At 52.6% G+C, this 15023-nt stretch overlaps 1 protein-coding gene across 4 annotated transcripts in view; it reads right to left on the bottom strand.

The window, feature by feature from the left end:
• The window catches only part of TSPAN18 (tetraspanin 18), a 199448-nt gene that overhangs the window by 40555 nt on the left and 143870 nt on the right, over positions 1–15023 (bottom strand). The window contains exon 1 of one of the 4 annotated variants that reach the window (XM_043910050.1): positions 1942–1990. The exons of the other annotated variants lie outside the window; for them this stretch is intronic. The gene's annotated coding sequence lies outside the window, so the exon portion shown is untranslated. Of the gene's footprint in view, positions 1–1941; positions 1991–15023 lie in introns of those variants that run through there. 4 annotated transcript variants of the gene reach the window in all.

The following is a 15023-nucleotide window of genomic DNA, read 5'->3' as shown; positions in this document are numbered from 1 at the left end:
GCAGATATTTTTTTGTTCTTAAGTGCTGCAGTGCAGTGGACGCTGTGTTAAAGTCTTACATTCTCTCCTTTGAGCCTCACTATAATCCTATGAGGCAGGTATGTTATCGGTCCCAACTTACAACTGAGAACGGGGATCAGAGAGGTGAAGTGACTCACCCAAGGCCACACAGCTCCTGAGAGGCACCCTGGAACCCGAGGCCAGGTGGCTCCACAGCCACTGCTCTTTCTGCTACCTCTGTCGGGAGCCAGGCTGGAAATCCTGCTGAAAGCTAATGCCTGTAACAGGAGGGGCATATATAAAGCCCTTTCTATAGTCTGGGCACTGTGCTAAGGACTTTACAGGCTCGAATGCAGTCAGCCTTCACAACAGCCCTGTGAGGGAGGTGTTATTGCCCCCATTGTACAGATGTGGAAACTGAGGGCTTGAGAGGGGCGGTCAGACCCCAAGATCACAGGGACGTGGGGAAGCCTGTATTCCGGCCTCAGCGGGACACTCCGGAGCCGGTGTCCTTCATCTAGTTCTTAGCCCAAATTTAGAATGTTGTATGACAAAAACAACAACAAATAAATAAAAATCAAATTCAAAATCACTTTTCACCCTGATGCTTTGTCCATGTCCTCCCAAGATGGATAGCATGGCAGGAGGAAATTCTTCCAACCATTCAGTAATGAAGATGAGTCACCTTGAGGTTTTTTGGCTTCAGTAACTTACTCTACACATAAAACATGGGCACATAGACAACAATGTAGACATAGCCTTGGAGACACACAGACACACGCTAAGACAAAATTATAAGACACAGACCCATAGACCAATGTGGGTACACACATAGGTACAAACACAGGCACATACACACACAGAGATGTGGACTCTGATCACTTTCCTCCTGATTGAATTAACTATGTGTCAGGAGAGGGAAAAGACATCCAAAATCATTTGGCTAATGCCTCTGCCAACCTCAAGACTATTTTAAACAGCCAAACTGGTCTGATCTTATTTTTAAAGCTCTTCAGGAAGGAGGACAAATCCCATAACCTCATTCTGATGTCTCCTCCTTAAGTAGGGAAGTTCTCCTGACATCTAACCAAATTCCTGCTTTAGATGGTAAAGAATCTGCCAGCGAAGGCAAGAGACCCAGGTTTGATCCCTGGGGAAGATACTCTGGAGGAGGAAATGGCAACCCACTCCAGTATTCTTGCCTGGAGAATTCCGTGGACAGAGGTGCCTGGCGGGCTACAGTCCATGGAATTGCAAAGAGTCGGACACGACTGAGCTACTAACACTTTTCGCTTTTACATTAATCACAATGCAACTTTTCCCATCAATACTCTGCTTTACAGCTCCCAAAACCCTCCTGTATTTATGTTCTTGCTTAACCCTCACAGCCGTCCAGCGAGGCAAAAGCAGAGCAGAGATGACTATAGTATTTTATGGTGAGTGTGGCCCAGAGAAGTTAAGGAGCTTGCTGGAGATGACACAGTCCCTATTGAAGCTGGGCTGCAGCCCAGATGTAGGCTGCTGATTTCACGGCTCCTCGAACTATACCAAGTGCTGTCAATGTCCCACCATTTTTGCTTTGTCTTCTCATCTCAGCCTCTGAGCTTCCTTGGATCTCAGCCTGTCGGTGAGGGGTCCACACAGCACCTGGCTCACCTCCCTCTTGGCTGAGTGATGCCCATGTACAGCGTCGGGGTGGGGGCCTCTCAAAGTTGGGTGATCCCAACAAGCTCCTCCACCCAGAGGCAAACGGCACGCTCCCGCCCGAGACAGCGATCTTCCTGTGCTGAGGGCAGGCTGGTGAGGCTGCCCGCTCCTCCTCTGAGCATCCTTCATCCCATGGAAGGCTCCTCCAACTCCCCAGGGGCCCGGAGCTGTCACCGGAGATGGAGCCAAGCCCCACCCAAGCCTCACACCCACCAGGCCCACTGCCCCACTTACAGTCACTCGGTAGTAAATATTAGAGACATCCGGTCTTCCCAGGCCAACTGCAACAATTCCAGTCATCTGGCCTGATTTAGGGAGGGCCACAACCCCTTCCCATTAGAGGAATGACTACAGGTATTTGGAGTTCAAGTTCTGGAGGGAAAGCAATGGGAAAGGAGAGGGATCATGACAGAGTCCTGGCTGGCTTGAGAAGATCCGGAGAGGAAATGAATCAAGGGAAGACGGGGCTGGGGCTTGAGAAGAGGAGGAGGCAGGAGGCAGAGAGACCTGCATTCTTTCCTCCCCATAAAAAATCATCCCAGCTGTGCCTAGGAGCCCTGAAGGAAGAGGCAGGCAGCGCGGGGCTGGGCTTAGATGGAGACAGGCGCGGGGCTCAGGCAGATCCACAGCTCCAGAGGAGGTGAGGATAAAAAGTCCAGGGTTCTGGAATCAAATCCCGTTTGGGATTTCAGGGCCACCAGCTAGCTCTGTGGCTGGACCAGTCCCCTCTTACTTTGTCTCAGGTCCTGGGTACCAGGCTTCCCTCTGTCTCTCCATCTCGAGTCCCATCTCTCTGCTCTGTCTGTGCTCTCCCCTGTCTGAACGCATAAGCGCGCACGCACACACACACACACACACACACACAGACTGTGACCACTTCCTGCAGGGGTGGAAGGCTACCTGCTGATGGTGGCTAGATCCCTTTCCTCTTAAAGCCCACCTCCTTGGGGGCCTGGATGGAAATCCCCTAGCCCTGCCCTGGGACCGTGACCCCCAGCGGGTGGCAGCCACGTTTAATTGAGAGGCTCTGCACGTGTAAGCCTGCTTGCCCAAGGCAGCCTGTGGACTGCCGGGGCCCTGCTGGGAGCGGGGAGCCTGGGGAGCCTCCTTGCTGGGAAAAGGAAGAACGTGGCAGGTGTTTCATTTCCCCCCAGCTGCCCACTAATTAAGGAAGAGGAAGACTCAGAGAGTTCAGGGGGCAAGCTGGGGTTTCCCAGAGACCCTGTGGGGGTGAGGAGGGGGCGGGAGTACAGAACAGGCTATAGGACGAGGCCGTCCTGGGCTGCCCTCTGAGCCTACCCCTAGGTGCTCATGTGACCTTGAACAAGCACCTCTGAGCCCCTCGAAGGTGATTTCAGGGCCCCGAGGGCCCTGACCACTTGTGCAGACCTGGGTCACGTCCAGGCAGACATAGGCAGCAGGGCTATGCCGGGAGATAAGGGAGGTGTTGGTGAGATGGTTCTGCATTTTGTCTCAGGCCATTACTCCACCAATTGCCCCTTCCTGGGTGTAATTCTGAACAGTAGATGTTATTGGAGAAGAAACTCTGTGGGGAAGTGGATCTTCTGTACGTGAGTGCACAGTCCCTCAGTCGTGTCCGACTCTTTTGTGACCCATGGACCGTAGCCCGCCAGGCTCCTCTGTCCATGGAGTTCTCCGGGCGAGAATACTGGAGTGGGCCGCCATGCCCTCCTCCAGGGGATCCTCCCAACCCAGGGAACAAACCTGACCCTCTTATGTCTCCTGTGTTGGCAGGCGGGTTCTTCTGTAGAGGCTTCATATTGGACTTTCCAAGGTCAGTGTTCCCATAGGAGGCAAGGAAAACCTAGATCCATAAACCAGGTGAAGCAACAGGGAGGGGATAAACCACCTCCAAGCTCCACCCTGGGGCAACCAGTGCCTCCCGGCGAATTGGGATGAAGGAAATATGGAGGTGCTTAGAACAGGGCCTGGTACAGAGTGGAGCCTCAGGGAAGGCCCACACACATTGTCTGGCGCTGGGTGGAGAATACAGATGTTCACAAACGTCCCAATGAAGCTTTCTGACACCTTGCAACTATCCTTAGTTCATGGAGGAGGAGACTAGGATGAAGTCCCTGAAGGATTAGAGAGCAGTGGGAGAGAGGGTTAGGGCTGAACTGTGTGAGTTCTAAAGCCCAGGCCTATGCCTTTCTCTCTGCTGCTTTTCCATTACTTCACACCCTTTTAAGGTCAAGTGTCCCTTCAAAATATGGATTTAGAGGTCCTTTGTTCAACTTCATCAGTGGTACCCAAAGAGGTCCTTTCTTCCCAGGTTATCTTGTCCCCATCACGAGGTTACATCTGCCCAGCTGCTTCCGGAAGGGACTGGTCCTCAGGGGCAGCAGTGGCAGAGGTCCAGAGGGTAGCAGGGGTCTGAGAAGCCAGGGCCTGGGAAGGTGGGACCCTGCCCTCAGCTGTGGAACCAGTTCACCAGGAGAGAAAGAATAACGACGTGTTGCACGTCCACAGAGCTGCATGGGCCAGACACGGTTCTCACTGGCTTCCATAGATGCTTTTATTGTCACCAGTTTTCAGCTGTGACAACCAAGGCTCAGAGAGGTTAAGCCACTTACTTGAGGATGCACAGTGAGAAAGCAGCAGGGCTGACTCCAGAGTCTGGGCTTGTAACAAAGGCCTGATGCTGCCCCTCTCCCATCTGTAATAGCAGGGGGACCCCAGGCCTGCTGCAGAAAGACTGATGGCCAGAGCCTTCAGCCTGCAGGCCTGGCCCTGAAGGGCCACTGGGCAAATGTGGGACCTGCGGTCTGCTGCCCTCACATGGGGAGGAATGGTGTCTTGGTGGATGGGGTCTCAGGGAGGACTCCATCACTTTCCCATCTTAGAGACGGTCAAGCCTTGAGGGGGCCCCCGAGGTCCTAGAGTCCGTCCTTTTCATGCTCTGCAGACCTGCCCCCCGTCACACAGCACGTCCTGAAGAGCCTCAGCATTAAGGGTTAGTCTTCAGGTTGTTTCACCCTCTGCTGTTCCCTTCCCAGGTCACCTGTGGCTAGCTGCTGAGTCTCAGAGGGGACACCCAGGCTGACACCCCACTCCCAAAGGGTCTCAGGGAATGACTACTTGCCACGTTCCATGCGCTTTGATTGCCCTCTCGTTTGATCCTCACATCACTATTAGTGTCCTCATTTACAGATGAGGAGATGGGATCCCTTCCCCAGGGTCACAGAGGCTGGAGGAAGAGACGCTCTGGGCCTCTGCCCTGGGGCCACTGGCAGGGAGGAAGGGTCTCTGATTACCCACACGCTCAGCAGAGGACAGCTTCCAAAGCTCTGCCCACGGGACCTGGAGCCTGAGGCTGCCCGGCTGCCCCACTGCCTGGCGTCCACGCCATCCATCTCGGAGTTCATTTGGAGGAAGGGGACAGGGCTTATGAAGCTGCACCGCGATGGCCGTCTTGGGGGCACTTCTGGTGCATACGGCATTGGGGTGCCTTGGGTTGGCCTGGTTTTTTGGGGGGGTTGGCCTTTCGATCACACAGCTTGTCAGAGATGGAGCCTCAGAGGCCCAGGGAGGAGGCAGAGATCTAAGGCAGGCATCATCACCTCTCACCAAACCGGAGGGCCTGCCACGCATCCCTGCCCAGGGACAACATGTCCCCGAGTTTCCAGGGGACAAGGGACACTTCATCCTTCCCCCTGCCATTCTGGCCTCCATGTACTAATCGTAGGGGACCAGAAGCAACCAGCACTGGTGAAGGAATCCTCTACCCCTGGGTCATTTATTGGGTTAGTCAAAAAAAGTGTGTTCAGGTTTTTCTTACCATTATGCAAAACACTCAAAAGAACTTTTTGGCCAGGCCGATACTTACCACATCCCATCCTCACAACAGCTTACAAGCACCCCCCCCCCCCCAAGCTCATCTTAGGCTACCCCCTCCTCCCTCACCCCACTCCAGTCAGCTCCAGTCACCCCGGTCTCTTCTATATGGTAAGCACACACGTGCCTCAGGGCCTTTGCACACGCTGGTCCTTCTGCCTGGGACTCTCCTGCCGATATTCTACACATTGTATTCCCTCACTTCATTCAGGTCTCTGATCAAATTCTGCAAGGAGATCTTCCCTGACCACTCCCAACTCTGCTCCCCAACAACCTAAAATAGTCCCTCTCCCCAGTCACCATCACTGACTCAATGGACAAGAGTTTAAGCAAACTCCAGGAGATGGTGAAGGACGGGGAAGCCTGGCGTGCTGCAGTCCATGGGGTCGCAAAGAGTCGGACGTGACTGAGCGACTGAACAAGAACAGCCAGTCACCATCCATTCCCGTGTTGACACTTATCTCCAACAAAGCTCTCTTTCAGTTATTTGTCTTCTGTCCCTTTCCCTTGAAAGCAGGATGGCAGCAACCTTGTTTATCTGGTTCATTGCTGAATCCCAGCTTCTGATACAGTGCCTGCCACAGAAGGAGTGCTCGATGGATGTTTGAAGATGGAAGGAAAAAAGGAAGAGAGGCAAGGAGGAATAAATCTCTGTGTGGGCCTCTTTCACACGATTCTGATTTGACTCTTGCTAAAACAGTATTAGAAGACGCAGGACCAGTTACATCATTTGTGAGGCCCAGTAAAAGTGAGGGTGTCTCATTCAAAAGTTATTACGACTTACAAGATGGCAACAGCAGACCATTAAACCAAGTGCAGGGTTCTGGGCCACTGCCCAAGTTGCATGCCTTTGAAGCTGGCCCTGAAGTGGTGTTATAACCGTTTCCCTAGAGACAGGAGGATCAGAGAGGTATAGTGATTTGTCCAATATCACACAGCATTGTGCTATGGCTTAGAATCTCACAAACTCTCCCCTCCTCAGTTCTTTCAGAGGCTATGGAAGGAATCCTGTTATCCACACACACCTGGCAATCAGGGGACCCAGCCCAGAGAAGAAAGTAGGAGAGCAAAATTGCCTGTAAATCTCCTATTTCACCTCACATATTCATGTCATATATATATATTTTTTTCATTCAACAGCAAAGTATATCCACAGTTGTTTTAATATAAAGATAAGGTATTATCTTCCAAATCTTTGAGGGCATTGATGTTCCATTAGGATACACAGAGCTAGTCCTGAGACTCTGTGCAGCCCCTGGCTTGGGGAGGAATACCCCAGGTGCTGCAGGTACCCACACCTCAGCTGAAAAAGCACCGTTCTCTGTAGAAGATCCTCGCACAGGTTCAACAGCGCACAGTTAGTTTCAGCTCCTCACTCATCGTCTCTCTCCTGCTTGGTCCAGAGGAAACCTCCTCCAGAATGGCCCCAGACCCAGATGGCGAGGAGTTGCGCACAGATCTCATTTTCACAACAGAGAACGGGGGATGGGGTGGTGGGGGGAATCCTACCTCCTGGGGAAATATGCCTTGACCTGTTAACAGCGAGAGGAGAGCTTATTACCCTGCTCAGCCAGCCAGCTTCACTCGCCGTGCTAATTGGAACGTGTAATGGTTTGTTAATACGGTCTAATCTGGGGAGCCCGGCTCAGCGGGGTCTCTGGGGTGGGGGTATGGCGTGGGCGTGGGGGCTACTGAGGGTACTGCCAAGGAGGGCCGGGAGTGTGGCTTTGGTGCCTGCTTTGCAAAATGATGTCTTAATCCAGCATCCAAACCCAGCAGCACAACTTGCAATCTTGGGCTGCTGCAGTTGTGTGTGTGTGTACCTGTGTGCACGTGTGTATGTGTGTGTGCACAGTGAATACGATGGCTGGCGGGTGTGTACACTATGTGTACATTCATGGTGCCAGGTATAGGACTAAGAGGTGGGGGGAGAGAAGAGAACATAGCTGAATCACACCTAAAGGCAGGACGCAGCCCTCTAGTTTCGACAACGCAAACAAAGACATCTATTTTCTCATGACTAGCTCACCCAGCCCCTATTAACACTAATTAGGAGGACTGGGAATTCCCCATAACTTCATAATTACTGTTAACAGATTTCACAGGGGCCGTGAAGGAAATGGAACACTCCATCCTATATTCATAGCTAAGGTGACGATGGTTTCAGGTGGTCACTGCGTTCCCCTGCTCCAGCCACAAGGCTCTGCGATTCCCCCCAGGGACCCCAGGTGCCCAGACTGTCCAATACGATAGGATACTGGAGGTGAGGGTGGGACCAAGGGCTCCGTCATGGACTGTTTTAATTGTGCCAAGTAGATAAGGCACCCTGGGTAAGGTCTCTGGGGAAAATTCTCTGGTGTTGGGAGCAGGGAGAAATGAGGCAGGAGTCCAGGGAAGATGGGCTGCTATTCGGGAAGAGACTTCAAGTTTGGCTTTGGACCTGGAGGTTGAGGAACAAACAGATCAGCCCGCGCTGATGTTGACCCATCACTGCCAGCTCAAGCCACCTGTCTTAGGTACACGGCCCCTCCCCCGGCCCCTGCTGACCCCATCTTAGCCCCAAGTCCATTAAGATGAACCATATTTCAAAGGTGGCGCTGAAGAGTTGGCAAGACCACAGCAGTGACCTCACAGCGTCATTAGGCCCCTCCCTAGGCTGCAGCCAGACGGCTTAGGAAACCACAGTTGAGCCATGACGGGGACCTCTCAGCTGCTTGGCGGCGGGACGGCCACTTCTGCCAGCTGACAGAGGCAGGGGCGTGCCAGGAGCCCCATTCGCGCTCACGAGACCCTCGCCTGGCCTCCCCACCTCGGCCCCGGCGGTCCCGCTGCAGGCCCTGCGCCGCGAGGGGTGGTGGGGGCAGGGGCCCGCGCTGTCCCCCTCGCCTGAGTGTCCGCCTGGGCATCCGCCACCCCCCCCCCCCCACCTCCCCCGGCTGTGATCTTCCCAGCCCCCACACCCGGGAAACGCTGTCCCTCTGTCCAGCGCTCGGGTTCTGGCTCCAGTTCCAGAAGACAGGTCTTTGTTCTTTCCCTGCCTGCCTAGAATCTGAGATTCTCCATTTATTAGGGAGTTTAAAGACCCCTTAATCATATTAAAAAGGGCTGAAACAGTATCAAACATAAACCGCCTCTTGGTGACTTTTAATTCTTTATATTCAGTGACTCTTTTTTCTTACTAGGAACATGTATTATTCATCTAATTAAAACAAATCATTGCAAAGGGGCCATTTCCTCCACACTCTGAAGCTGCTGGGTCTTTGTGAGTACTGCAACCTGGGCCTGGAATATCTTTTCTTTCCTTGTCCACCTAGAGAACTTCTTCTCACCCTTCAATGCCCTGCTTGATGGCTCCTCAGCCATGAAGCCTTCCTTGATTTCTCCAGCATTGGCAGAGTTCCCTTCAGTTTTTTTTTAAAATTTTATTGAAGTATAGTTAAGTTACAATGTTGTGTTAATTTCTGCAGTACAGCAAAGTCATTCAGTTATACATACATATTTGTTGTTGTTCAGTTGTTCAGGTTTATCACAGGATGTTGAATATAGTTCCCCATGTCATACAGTAGGACCTTGTTGTTTATGCATCCTGTATACATTAGTTTGGCTTCGCTGGTGGCTCAGATGGTATAGAATCCCCCTGCAATGTGGGAGACCTGGGTTTGATCCCTTGATTAGGAAGATCCCCTGGAGGAGAGAACGGCCACCCACTCCAGTATTCTGGCCTGGAGAATTCCATGGACTGCATAGTCCATGGGGTTGCATAGAGTCGGACACGACCGAGCGACTTTCACTTTCACACATTAGTTTGCATCTGCTAACCTGTTTATTTCTGAGACCCTCGTTTTGGAGATGAGAGGATGAGGCCCAGAGAGGGGCAGGGGTCTCCCCCCAGTCTCACAGCTAGGTCACGTGCACTGAGGTTACCCCAGGACCCAGAAGGGCTCCTCTAGCAGCAGGGCTGGGGGCGGGAGGGAGGGAGGGCAGTGCAGACCCTGCTTCATTCTCAGTCCCCCGTCCTTCCCCGGAGCCAGAGCCTGCCCCGGCTGAGCCGGCCTTGACCTCCAGCTTTGTTCTCCTCCGAAATGAGCCAGAGTGCTCTTCTGCCTGCCTCCCGGGGCACAAACCAGTGAAGCCTGGGATGAGGAGCAGAGAATGGGCCAGTTGTTGTTCCACAAAGGGGATGTGGGACAGGAAGCACTGGGGCCTCTCCTCCTGCTCTGGACCCTGAGGCTGTGTCTGAAAGGCCACCTCTCCCAGGGCCCCCCTGCCCACCCTGCTCCCGCCCTGGGCCCCTCCCTGGCACAGTGGCTGGAGGCCAGGCTCACACAAGGCCATGCCTTCATCGCCTTGACTGTGCCTCTCAGCTTTACCACTGAAAACAGATGGGAGTTCACCTATCTGCGGTTTCTCTTACCAGTGCTAGGTGCTAAGTCACTTAAGTCATGTCTGATTCTTTGGGACCCTATGGACTGTAGCCTGTCAGGCTCCCGTGTCCATGGGATTCTCCAGGCAAGAATACTGGAGTGGGTTGCCATTTCCTCCTCCAGGGGATCTTTCTGACCCAGGGATCAAACCCACATCTCTTACATCTCTTGCATAGGCAGGCGGGTTCTTTACCAGTAGCACCATCTTATTTCTGAAAACAACCTACTGTTTATTAAGCCACTGGGATCCGGGGCCCTGGTGAGGTGTTTTATAGACACTGTGCCTCATCCTGACCACACTCTGAAGAAGCTATTAGCACTCCCATTTTACGGGTGAAAAACTGAGGTTCACGGGAAATGAAGTCACTTCCCTCGGGTCAAGAGTTAGAAAGTAATTGAGCTGGGACTTGAGTCTGGATCTATTTGGGGGTCAGTAAGCCCAACTCCCAAGGTAGTTTCACGGATTGGAGGAGATAATTACACAGGCCAACAGCTCTGCAGATAATAACACACTGAACATTATAGCTTCTTCTCATTTTCTTTTCATAATGAGAGCAAACACTGCAGGGAACAGGCTTGTGGAACCCGCCCAGTGGATGGTGGGTGGGGAGGCGAGACATCTGGGGACCTGGCAGGGCACGGCAGACCTCCTGGCGACCCTGGTCCCTCGAAGCCCCAGGGCCCAGACTCGCCCCGAGACAGAGTACTGTTTGAGAGTAAATATTATTTTACCCTCCAGCTTAATCCAGACCAAGCTTATCTTTCCCACTCAAAAGCCCACAGCCCAGAGAAAGTTAAGCCCTTTGCTGCTCTCCTAATTGCAGGCTTGGAGCTCTGCTTGGGGACGCTGATTCTCTGGAAAAGCCCGATAAGTGGTCTGGTGTTTGGCTGTGGCATCAGAGAGGCTGGCTCTGGGCTGGGCTGTCTGGCTTTCAGGCCCGCATTGGGCTGGGGGAGCCCGACGGGGGAGCATGTAGGCTGTAGCACGGGAGCTGGTCCCTGGGGCCCCCCTTTTTACCATGGATCCCAGAACCACAGCAGATCTGGCTATGGTGGGGATGGGGAAGTGAATCTTGCCCTTCTGTTTGATGCCAAGTTCCAACTGGCTGGAAAAGCAAAGTGGGTCAGTGGGCTCCCAGACCCCTTCTCTTCCAGTTACCATGTCTGTTTTCCTTCTGCCAAGAGGAAGATCTCTGAAGTGTGGATAGAACTGGTTCTTGTTCAGACCAGAGGCTCCCACACCCTCCACCAGCAGTTTCTCTAAAAAGGGGCCATTAGAGGGGAGGGGTCCAGTCTGCTGAAGGAAGGGAATCCTCAAAGGGTTCAAGGAGCCAGCCTGGGCCCAACCCAGCCAGGTCAACCCACCCAGGCACCAAATGTCCAATTAGTTCTCCAGCTGGTTCTCATCTCACTGTTTTCCTCTTTCTCCCCTGGCTGTTTCTAGAAAGATACCTGGGAAGAGAAGTGATTAGTGTCCAGGCTTTGCAATCAAGACAGACTTGGATACAAAGGTTTGCCCTGTTTCCATCAGGACAACTTGGCTGCCTTCTCTGTGCCTCCGTTTGCTTGTCTGTATAATGGGATTACCATACCACCATCTCACGGTGTTGTAGGGAGGACTGCATGAGATCATGAGGGTACAGCTCTTAGCCCAGTCCCCGACAAAGGCAGCGCTCAGTTGACTCTGCCCAGGATGAAAAAAAGGCAAAGGTACCCAAGACAGTTGACTTTCCTGGGGCCAGATGGGCTCTTCCACTTGAAAATCCCCCTCTTCCCCACACCCGGGATACCTGGCTGCCACCTCTGTTTGGAGGTGGAGGAATTGGGGGTAGAACTGGCCTTGATTGAGGAACTATTGTATGTCCTGCACTGAGCTCTTCCCATCTGCTTTCTACAGATGAGGGAACCGAGGAAATCCTGTGGCATGAAAGAGTTTTCCCCAGAGCACGTGGCGCCTATGGTGAAGCAGGACCACATTCTCATGCTTTTATACAGGGCTCTCCCTCACCTACTCGGCTCCGCGAGCCCCCCATGAAACAGCGGGGAGTATCAGTCCTACTCCGCAAGCACGAACCTGAGGCTAAGGCAAGTCTCCCAGCTGGCCTGGATCAGTGAGTGGGGCTGGGATGAACCCAGCAGTGCCACCCCCCAGAGGTGGCTCACTTTCCGGAAGGAAAGAGACCCCAAAGAATCAAGATTCCTTGACTCCCCCAGGCTTCTGGAGGCAGAGGGCTTCTAGCCACATCTCCTTAGATGTTCCACCTGTTTAAGTCTTGTAAAGGGCTTTCTAGGTGGCTGTGGTGTTAAAGAATCCACTTGCCAATGCAGGAGACGTAAGAGATATGGGTTTGATCCCTGGGTTGGGAAGATCCCCAGGAGAAGGAAATGGCAACCTATTTCAGTATCCTTGCCCGGAGAATCCCATGGACTGAGGAGCCTGGTGGGCTACAGTCCATAGGGTCGCACAGAGTTGGACATGACTGAAGTGTCTTAGCACAAGTCTTGTAAATGCACATCCAGGTATAGATTGTTCCATGCTGTTTCCTTTCCCCCCATCAAAGAGTTTGCCTACTATGAGTCTGCATATTCTTCTTTCCGGAAACATAAAGAGTACACAGCTAGGGGACCCCAGAGATGACACGCAATCCTCAAGGCTGTCACAGAATCCCCAGGGTTCAAAACATCTGGAACCCGCAGAGGCTCCCGCAGTGATCCTGGGAGTGTCCAGATCCCTGGGTTGTCACACTGCGCTGAGACCACACAGGTCCCCTGAGTGTCAGAGAAGATTGAGGGGCTACCGCATAATTCCCTGAACCAGTACGGAACCTCCAGGTTTCAGTGCGGGGGAGTGGGGGGATGCAGCTGGGCTGCTCCAGGACATCTAGACGATATCAGAGACCCTGGGCCTCCAAAGAACCCCTGTGCTGTCACAGGACCGCTGGAATATCTTAGAATGGAAATGATCAGTTTATGGATCCTCCAACAACCCACAACTGCACACTCTCATTCCCAGCTCTGTATTCAGGTTGTGTTCTTTCTGATCTCAGCTTAAATGCTGCTTCTTCCAGGAAGCCCTCCCTGGTGTCTCCCCGGGCCTTGCTAGCTGCCACAGCACAGATGTCATGTTGTGAGCTCCATGAGCGCTCCCTGGGTTTGCCCCATTAGAGCTCTCGGCACACAGTGCTGCCACTACCTGCCCTCGGGTCTGTCTCCTCCACCAGCCTGTGAATTCCCAGAGTGCAGGGACTGAGTTCTCGGCATGCTCAGATTACCCTGAATGAATTTGTTATTATTGTTTAGTTGCTAAGGCAAGCCCGACTCTTTTGCGACCCCACGAACTCCAGCCCACCAGGCTCCTCTGTCCATGGAATTTCCCAGGCAAGAATACTGGAGTGGGTTGCCATTTCCTTCTCCAGGGGATGTTCCCAACCCAGGGACTGAACCTGTGTCTCCTGCATTGGCAGGCAGATTCGTTACCACGAGCCACCAAGGAAGCTTAATAAATACTATTCAAATAAATAATGGCATCAATGCTATTAACCTATTGGGCACGTGATGGCTGTGTGACCCGGGGCCAGTCACTTCACCTCTCTGTGCCTCCGTCTCTTCACTGCACAACTGGGATACGAAGAATATCTATCTCACAAGGCTGACATGAAGCTTACATCCGCTCTATAAAACACTCCGATGGAGCCTGGTACAGAAGCGTGATATAAATAGACGCTGGTTTTTTTAACTTTTTTATGGTGATGACCACCCACTCCAGTATTCTTGCCTGGAGAATTCCCATGGACAGAGGAGCCTGGCAGGCTGCAGTTCACAGAGTCCCAAAGAGTCAGACATGACTGGGTGTCTAAGCACAGCACACACAGCACAGTCTGAATTCCCCCAGCTGACTCTGTTTAGAGATGCAGCCCTTAGGGAGGTGATTGAGGTTAAAGGAGGTCATAAGGGTGGGGCCCTCATCCAACAGGATTAGTGTCTCTATAAGAAGAGGAGAAGACCCCAGAGATTCCTCTCTCTCTCTTTCTGGGCACACACAGAGCAAAGGCCATGTGAGGACACAGTGAGAAAGTGGCTGTCTATAAGCCAGGAGGAGAGGCCTCACCTCAAATTAAACTTCCTGGCACTTTGATCTTGGACGTCTTGACTCTCTAGAACTGTGAGAGAACAGATGTCTTCTCTTTAAGCCCCCAGACTGCCCTGTTTTGTGATGGCAGCTCTAGCTGACTAATATAATGTAGTGTTCTCCCTAATCTCATTTGATACATGGACAGTGAGGCATGTGAACTTAAGGGACTTGTCCCAAGGTCATATGTGGTGAGTGGCAAAGCTGGGCTGTGACCCTGGCATTCGCTACCAAGTCCACACTCTACCTGGACCTGCCTCCAAGTTCAAGGGCAGGGGCTGGGCATCCCAGAAGTAGGTGGCCAGGCCTGAGCAGCATGGGCAGTCTATATCAAGGAGCATGGGTGGAGGAATGGGGAACATTTTGGCCAAGACTTTCAGGCTGTTTCCAAGGCCTGCTGCTACGCCCAGCATCTGAAGGCCAGTGGTGGGGAGAGGGGCTGACCGAATCCTATGTGACTACAAGCTGGCTGTGGCTACAGGGAGTCATCTTCAGCCTGGCTTAGAGCCAGAGCAGTTCTACAATGGAAAAGGTTCCCAGGTCAGGGGGTACGCTCACTGTCCCTGAAGGTATTCAAGCACTGCTGCTGGACCTCTACTTACTGGTGATGTTTGGGGAAGAATGAACAGCAAGAAGATATTTTCATACAATATGAACAGCAAGAGCAGATATTTTCAATAGTTCTCTCCAGCCTCAAGCAGCTGTGAAATATTAGAAGGGACAGCAGTTAGAAGAGTCCCTGGGAAAAAAACTTCCTGACCAGCTCTGTCTGTTAATTCCTGCTCATTTTCCAAGTCCCAACTCAGATATCACCTCCTCCAACAAGTCTTCCTTAACTCTTTCTCCCTCCAACCTCTTCATGTCCAGGTTGGTGGCATGGGAGGGTCCTACTGGGGCGTTAGTGGTAA

The sequence above is a fragment of the Cervus elaphus genome, chromosome 1 (assembly GCF_910594005.1).
Source record: "Cervus elaphus chromosome 1, mCerEla1.1, whole genome shotgun sequence".
NCBI lineage: Eukaryota > Metazoa > Chordata > Mammalia > Artiodactyla > Cervidae > Cervus > Cervus elaphus.
The sequence above is the reverse complement of the archived record's forward strand: the minus strand, read 5'-3'. Positions and strand labels throughout refer to the sequence as shown.